Genomic DNA, 7,717 nt, shown 5'->3' with positions numbered 1-7,717 from the left:
ATGAGCCTGTTGGCTTTTCAAGTGCGCGCGGGCTGAGTTTCAGCCAAAACCTCAATTTAAACGTTAACCAAAAATAAATAAATAACATGTGTGCAGGCATTTAAAAAGAGAGACTCTGCCTTTGGGGTGAAGATCAGGGAGAAAACTCCCTTGTTTCATTGCTGCAGATACACGAGACCTGGATTTGCTCACCCTTTGAACAAAGGGATTCTTTGAACTGTAAACTGACTGCTTGAAGTGAGCACCGACCTGGCAGGCGGAACACTGAGAAATCTTCCCGAGCACCTGTCTCTGGAAATGTGAACATTCAAGGCAGTCCTGTGTGTCAGCTAAAGGGAACAGTCATAGCTAAATTTTAATGGGCACCTACTAGGCACCAGGCACTCTGCTAAAAGTATCACGTGCATCATTCCCCTAATCCCACAGCAATCATAGCAGGTAGCCCGAATTATTATCTCCGTTTTATGATTCCCATTTTACTGATGGGGGAATTTTATCTTTGGTGAGGTTGGGGGACTTGCCTAAGGTCATACAATTAGTAAGTGTTTCCATGGGTGCCCTTAGCTGTTCCTTTTCCCAAACTGGAAAGAACTCACAAGGCCTTTGGAATGTGCAACTGCAAATTCAAATTCGCAGTCAAGAAAAATATAGCTTCCTTTCCTTGGTCATGTGCTCATGGACGGGAAAAGATCAGCTCAAAGGATTTTGCTTCCAGGCAGATGTAGTCACTTTCCTGACCTCCCCTGAGGGTTTTTGTTGCTTATCTTGCTGAGTTCCCAAAGGGTTTGTTTGAACATCTACTATAGATAACTTTTTTAAAAGCAAATATTTATTGAGCACTTATTATACACCAGACACTGTTCATACAAACATGTTCTTATTTAATCCTCCTAAGAACCCTAAAAAGCAGATACTATTATTATTCTTAGATTAGAAATGAGGAAACCGAGGTTCCAAGAGAGTCAAAACTTGCCAGAGTTCACATAGCTAGAAAATACCAGAGCCAGGATTTGAATTGAGGTTTCCTGTCCCCACATCTCTGAACCTGGTACACTGCATTACTCTGCCTCTCAAGGGGTCCACATCAAAACTCTTTCCTTGTGTGAGATTCCCTCCCATTAGAAGGGAGCTCCCTGGGAGTGTGGGGTGGACCCAGGCATCTGAGTGGGCTCTGAGCATACCTTCAGGCACTCCAGCATCTGCTGAAAAGGGGTGGATGGATTGAAGGGAGGAAGCATAAGGGTGACCAGAAGAGTTAAGGGCACTCTTCACACATCCCATGTTGTATTAAGGAGTAAGCAACCTGTTTGTGAAGTTTTTATAAAAGGTTAAAAGCTGCATAACGTTAGCGACAATTCTGTTTAAAGAAATCCAAAATTATTTGGATCCATTAACTGGGGCTAGACTCGAATGGAGTAAACAGAAGGAACTCAGCCCTAGCTGGTTTCTGCTAACAAGTACATTATCCCGTTCCAGTCAATTAACTCGACTTCGGCATTCCTAAGGGCTCCTTTATGACACCTGGGGGTCATTAGTATCATTTTCCAGAAACAGGAAAGCGGATGCTTGGAGCCAGAATTTAAATAGCTATATGCTGCCAGCTGTAAGCACCTCCATCCGCTGCCTTTTGCCTTGGGAGGAATAAACTCTAAAATCTTGAGGCAGGTTTTCTGGGATGATATATGAATTCAGCCTCATCCTTCTATAACCAAAATACGTATCATTTTTGTTTCATTTTGTTGGGGGGGGAAGATGGAGAAGAGCTTAAGCATCATTTATAGAACTTATATTACATTATCTCATTTAATGCTTATAAGATGGGTATTTGTCTCCATTTCACAGACAAAAATCCAGCAGACAGACACTCAAAGAAATTAAATAAATTCCTAGAGTTAAAAGTCAGTGAAGAAGGCCTGGCACGGTGGCTCATGCCTGTAATCCCAGCACTTTAGGAGGCCGAGGCGGGTGGATCACCTGAGGTCAGGAGTTCGAGATCAGCCTGGCCAACATGGTGAAATCCCGTCTCTATTAAAAAATTAAAAAATTAGCCGGGTGTGGTGGTGGGTGCCTGCAATCCCAGCTATTCGGGAGGCTGAGGCAGGAGAATCGCTTGAACCCAGGAGGGGGAGGCTGCAGTGAGCCGAGACCGCGTCACTGTACTCCAGCCTGGGTGACCAGAACGAGACTCCATCTCAAAAAACAAAGATGCTGGAAAGAGAGGAATGTGGAAGGAGTGTGAATCTTTGTTGACAAGAGCACTGTCTTACCCGGTTTGGAGTCCCAATCCAACTAAATGTTATGCTACCTTTCTTATTTTTTAATAAGAATTTTTAATTAAGAATGCTACATTCTAAATTTCTCATAAATGCAAAAATTAACTGAATTACTGGGTTGGAGCTGTTGTCTACTCTCAGGAAGCAATCTTCACTGTTGTTATGAAGACTTTTTGAGGCCTGCATTGTTTTTACTTTAATTCCAAGCAGCATCACTCTTCCTTTTGAACACCTCACTCCCTCCCCGTCTCTACCATTGAATTAGATATTTCAAAATGCACCCATACAGGCTGTCCTCAATTCTGCACAGCACAGTACTACACCGTTTATATAAGGGACTTGAGCATCCATAAACTTTGGTATCCATGACAGGGTCCTGCAACAATCTCCCTTGGATACCAAAGGATTACTGTACTGGGTTAACTGAAACATGCATATATCAGAACCATGTCCTCAATTTGCATAATTCCGTGGTGATGTTGATATATGAGCTAAAGCTGATAAATCAACTCAATGTTATGATGTTATCTTGAGAAAGCATTAAATTAAACATTTATTCACTTTAATTTTGTGTTTTCCTTTTGAATTTTGGAGCCAATTTTTTTTCATGAGCCCTGGAGAAGCACAGACACAGTGTCTAGAGTCCCTTATGTTTTACCTGGTCGCATGTAGAAGGGATGCTTTTGCTCCGTGGTTTACGTTGCACATACAGGGGACTTGAGAATCTTGCTGTTGTTCACCTTAAATGTCACAGTGTGGGCTCAAAAGTACAAAAATATAGACTGGAAAGATGACCCTCAAGTATGCCCTGAGTACTGTGGGGAAGTCTCCACCTGAATTCTTTGGCCCTCAGACTCTTTGATCTGGTAGTAGGAAATTGTGACATACACAACTATAAAAAAAAAATACCCCCAAGTGTCACGACAACCTTTGTGTTTCCAGCCCACTTGGTAGCTGAGATGCTTGGGGTTCTTAAACCCAGGAAATTCCCCAAATAGACAGCCGCTGTTGGGTGTAAGGATTAGAGCCGGTACTTGATCAGCTGGCTTGCAGTTCAGCTGGGGTTCAGACTCGGGATGCCGCTCTCCTTTGTCTCTGCAGGTTCAAGTGAACCTGCTGGATTTCCTCTATCCAGAGAAAACTCTCATGTAACCAAACGCCCTTTGGCCCATGAAGGTGCTGCAGACCAAGCATAATAATCATTAGACACCCTCCTGGCTGCCGCAGCCCACACTTTCTCCCTCCTTTCATCAGAGCACAAGCCTGTCTGGCAGAGATGCCTTACACAGTGTTTTTAAATTTTCATTTGTGCAGAACTTGTCTCTCTGATCAGTTTAAATACCTGTAAAGGCAACAAGAAATCGTCAAAAAGCTGGGCTTTAGACTCTTGCTGAGAAAAACTAACTTAACCTCTCTAAGCCATTCTTCTAATAAAATCAGAAACATATACCTGACAGGTTGCATTAAAGATTACATTTATTTTAAAAGCCAGTGAAGTGCCAAACATAATACATGATCCATAGCAGCCCCAGGAAATGACAGAGCAAAGAGATCACCTACTAAATATCTTTGTTGTATGTCTCATGTGGCCTTTTCCCAAGCTGGACATCCAGAGCGCTGTCTAAAGCATTGTGTGAGGGAAAGGGATCACATTACACTGCCAATATCAATATGCAGAAAAACAATAATGATACCAGCTGTGTTTCTGCATCCTGAGAGTCTGCTCCTGAAACTGAAAATGTGTAAATGGGAAATCTCTGCATAGCTAGAGGTGGAAAAAAATGAACTGGGCCTATAAGAGAAGCACAGCATCCTCTCCTTCAGAAGTCCACAAGGGCTGGAGTACTGATGATGGCACACATGGGCACCATGAGTTGCTGTGCATACTAACGTTGCAGACTGCCATATCTGGAAGGTGAACAGAGGAAAGGCAGGCATGACTTACCAAAGGGAGCACATCCTTACCCAGCAAACTAAGGAAGTCACCGATAATGTTGGCAAGGATTTAGACAAAAAATGTTCATGAGTAAAGCTGTTTTAACATCAAAATATTAGCAACAAATTTAATTGTCCCAAACTGGGAATTGGTTACATTATGGCACATCTACAAAATAAGCACATTTACTCTATTGTAAATGATGATGCTAAAGAATACTTAACTTTTTTAAACCTTCTAGCTGTTTTTTAAAAGGGAAAATAATGCTATAAAATGCTTGTTGTTGTCATCTAGTATCTGTGCAAAAAGCAAAGCAGCACACCAAAACGATAAGAGGAAGATGGGACTATGTGAGATCTTTCTTACCTTTTCTCATCTGTGCTTTCCACATTTTAAAAAAAAAAAAAATTAAGGCCAGGTGCAGTGGCTCCCACCTGTAATCCCAGCCCTTTGGAAGGCCGAGGCAGGCAGATCACTCAAAGTCAGGAGTTCAAGACCAGCCTGGTCAACATGGCAAAACCACGTCTCTACTAAAAATACAAAAATTAGCTGGGTGTGGTGGCACGTGCCTGTATTCCCAGCTACTCGGGAGGTTGAGGCGGGAGAATCACTTGAACTCAGGAGGCAGAGGTTGTAGTGAGCCAAGATTATGCCACGGCATTCCAGCCTGGGCAACAGAGCAAGACTCCATCTCAAAAAAAAAAAAATTAACCATATTAAACTTTTATAAAAAGGGGGAAATTGTTAGTTTTAAAGATAGATAAAGGAAGAAGAGAAGTAGGAGGAAATATAAGGGAAGGAAAGGAGATCGGAAAGCAGGGTTTCATAGATATCTTCCCCGCAACCTGCTTCCCCCTCTACAAGCCTTTCTACTCTGCCTCTTCAAAACCTCTGGGTGAGGAAAAACAACACTAGCCATGCTGCTAGTAAAAGATTACAGACAAAAGACTAGAAACATAGATCCAATGCACCAACAGATAGTAAGTATTTATAGAGCAGAGATAAGCGCAATTTAAGGGTAATTTGAGGCAAAAAGAGGTTGTCTTTCTCATGCATTCTAAAAGCAGGAAAGTATTAAAAAAAAAACTACCCAAAAGCTTTCAACCAAGGATAGTGATCTAGGACAATATGGGAACATCATCTTCTTTCAAACGCATCCCTAATTACAGCAGACAGTATTAGGGAAATGATTATGTAGAGCAGAACTTTTTGTAGTTCCCAGCCTGAGTCTGGTAAAAACCATGGCACAGAGTTGTGACCAGAGAGTTGGAGGATACAGACTGCTTGGCCGCCATCCCTTCACTTCCCCTTACCAAATGAGCCACCTACTTGGTCTCTGTCTGCCCCGTCACCTCAGCTTGGGAATAGAAAAAATATTGGAGGCCAGGGACAGTGGCTCATGCCTGTAATCCCAGCACTTTGGGAGGCCGAGGCAGTTGGATCAGTTGAGGTCAGAAGCTCAAGACTAGCCTGGCCAACATGGTGAAACTCCATCTCTACTAAAAATAGAAAAATTAGCTGGGCGTGATGGCAGATGCCTGCAATCCCAGCTACTCGAGAGGCTGAGGCAGGAGAATCGCTTGACCCAGGAGGCAGAGGTTGCAGTGAGCCAAGATCACACCACTGCACTCCAGCCTGGGCAACAGAGTAAGACTCCACCACAAAAAAAAAGAAAAAGAAAAAGAAAAAAATATTGGTACCTCACAGGGCTTTTATTAGGATTAAATGAGTGGCTGCATGTAAAATGTTTAGAGCCATTCTGATGTGTAGGAGGTACTCCATAAATAAACAGTTGATTATTCTGGTGGACAGTTATTATGTACTGGCTGCCTAGCATCCATTTCCCTTCCTAATACTATTCCAGATTTAACCCCTAGGCCACAGACCAGCACAGATCTATAGCCTGTTAGGAACCAGGTCACACAGCAGGAAGTGAGCAGAGAACAAGTGAGCCAAGTTTCACCTGTATTTACAACTGCTCGTCATTGCTCCTATTACTGCCTGAGTGCCACCTCCTGTCAGATCAGCAGCGGCATTAGATTCTCACAGAAGCACGAACCCTATTGTGAACTGCACATGCAGGAGATCTAGGTTGCATGCTCCTTATGAGAATCTAATGCCTGATGATCTGTCACTGTCTTCCATCACCCCCAGATGGGACCGTCTAGTTGCAGGAAAACAAGAGTTCCCCCCTGATTCTACATTATGGTGAGTTGCATAATTATTTCACTATATATAACAATGTAATAATAATAGAAATAAAGTACACAATAAATGTAATACACTTGAATCACCCAGAAACCATCCCTCTGCCCCAGTCCATGGAAAAATTGTCTTCCACAAAACTAGTCCCTTGTGCCAAAAAAGTTAAGGACCACTGGCCTAAACCATTCTTCCAAACGATGATGATTGTTTCAGAAAAGGACCCATGACCCAATTCAGGCCAATAAGACGGAAATAATCAGAGGCTTGCGAAGCGTCTCCAGAAGAGACCCTCTCTTCTCCCCTGGATAGTGTTGAATATGAAGATGGGGCCTCACTAGGATTAAGCCTGTAATCTGAGCATCTCAGGGGCTGAGGCAGGAGGGTTGCCTGAGCCCAGGGGTTTGAGTCCTGCCTGGGCAACATAGCAAGACCTTGTCTCTAAATAAATAATTTTTTTTTTTTTGAGCTGGAGTCTCGCTCTGTCGCCCAGGCTGGAGTGCAGTGGCGTGATCTCAGCTCACTGCAAGCTCCGCCTCCCAGGTTCATGCCATTCTCCTGCCTCAGCCTCCCCAGCAGCTGGGACTACAGGCACCTGCCACCACACCCAGCTAATTTGTTTTGTTTTGTTTTGTTTTGTATTTTTAGTAGAAACATACTTAGCCAGTAGAAACTTTCACCATGTTAGCCAGGATGGTCTCCATCTCCTGACCGCGTGATCCACCTGCCTCGGCCTCCCAAAGTGCTGGGATTACAGGCATGAGCCACCGTGCCCGGCCAATAAATAATTTTTTTAAAAAAGAAGAATATAGAGCCTGCAGCTACCATAGCCTTTTGGCTACCATAAGGGGGAGTCTGGAGCTACCAGAGATCTCCAGGTAAGAGTTGAAAATAAAGCCAACACTAAAGAAAGCTCTTGTTGATATCACAGAAGTCCCTTGATCTGGCCTCACCTGAGGTCAAATCGCCTGCTAAACATCTCAGCTATATAAAACAATAATCTGCTATTTAAGCCAGTTAAGTTTGGTCTTTTGTAATTTACAAATAAGAATCCCTAATTGATCCACTTGTCTCAGATAAATAATCCTTTGCATTTCTTTCTCTGGACCCTGACTACATTCCAGGCATCCTCTGCATCAATAGAATTTTATGAAGCCTTGAGTCTCACACTTCCTTTGATTTTCTCTGAAGAAAATGGAAGCAAATAAACCTTCAGCTGCCCTCACTGTTTCCTACTTCAACTATTTCAAACCCCCACCCCAATTTCTAAGGTACTCTCCAAAACCAACCACATGGCATGGAAAAT

Source organism: Macaca mulatta, chromosome 6 (genome assembly GCF_049350105.2).
Source record: "Macaca mulatta isolate MMU2019108-1 chromosome 6, T2T-MMU8v2.0, whole genome shotgun sequence".
NCBI classification, from domain to species: domain Eukaryota; kingdom Metazoa; phylum Chordata; class Mammalia; order Primates; family Cercopithecidae; genus Macaca; species Macaca mulatta.
Note: the sequence above shows the minus strand (reverse complement) of the source record.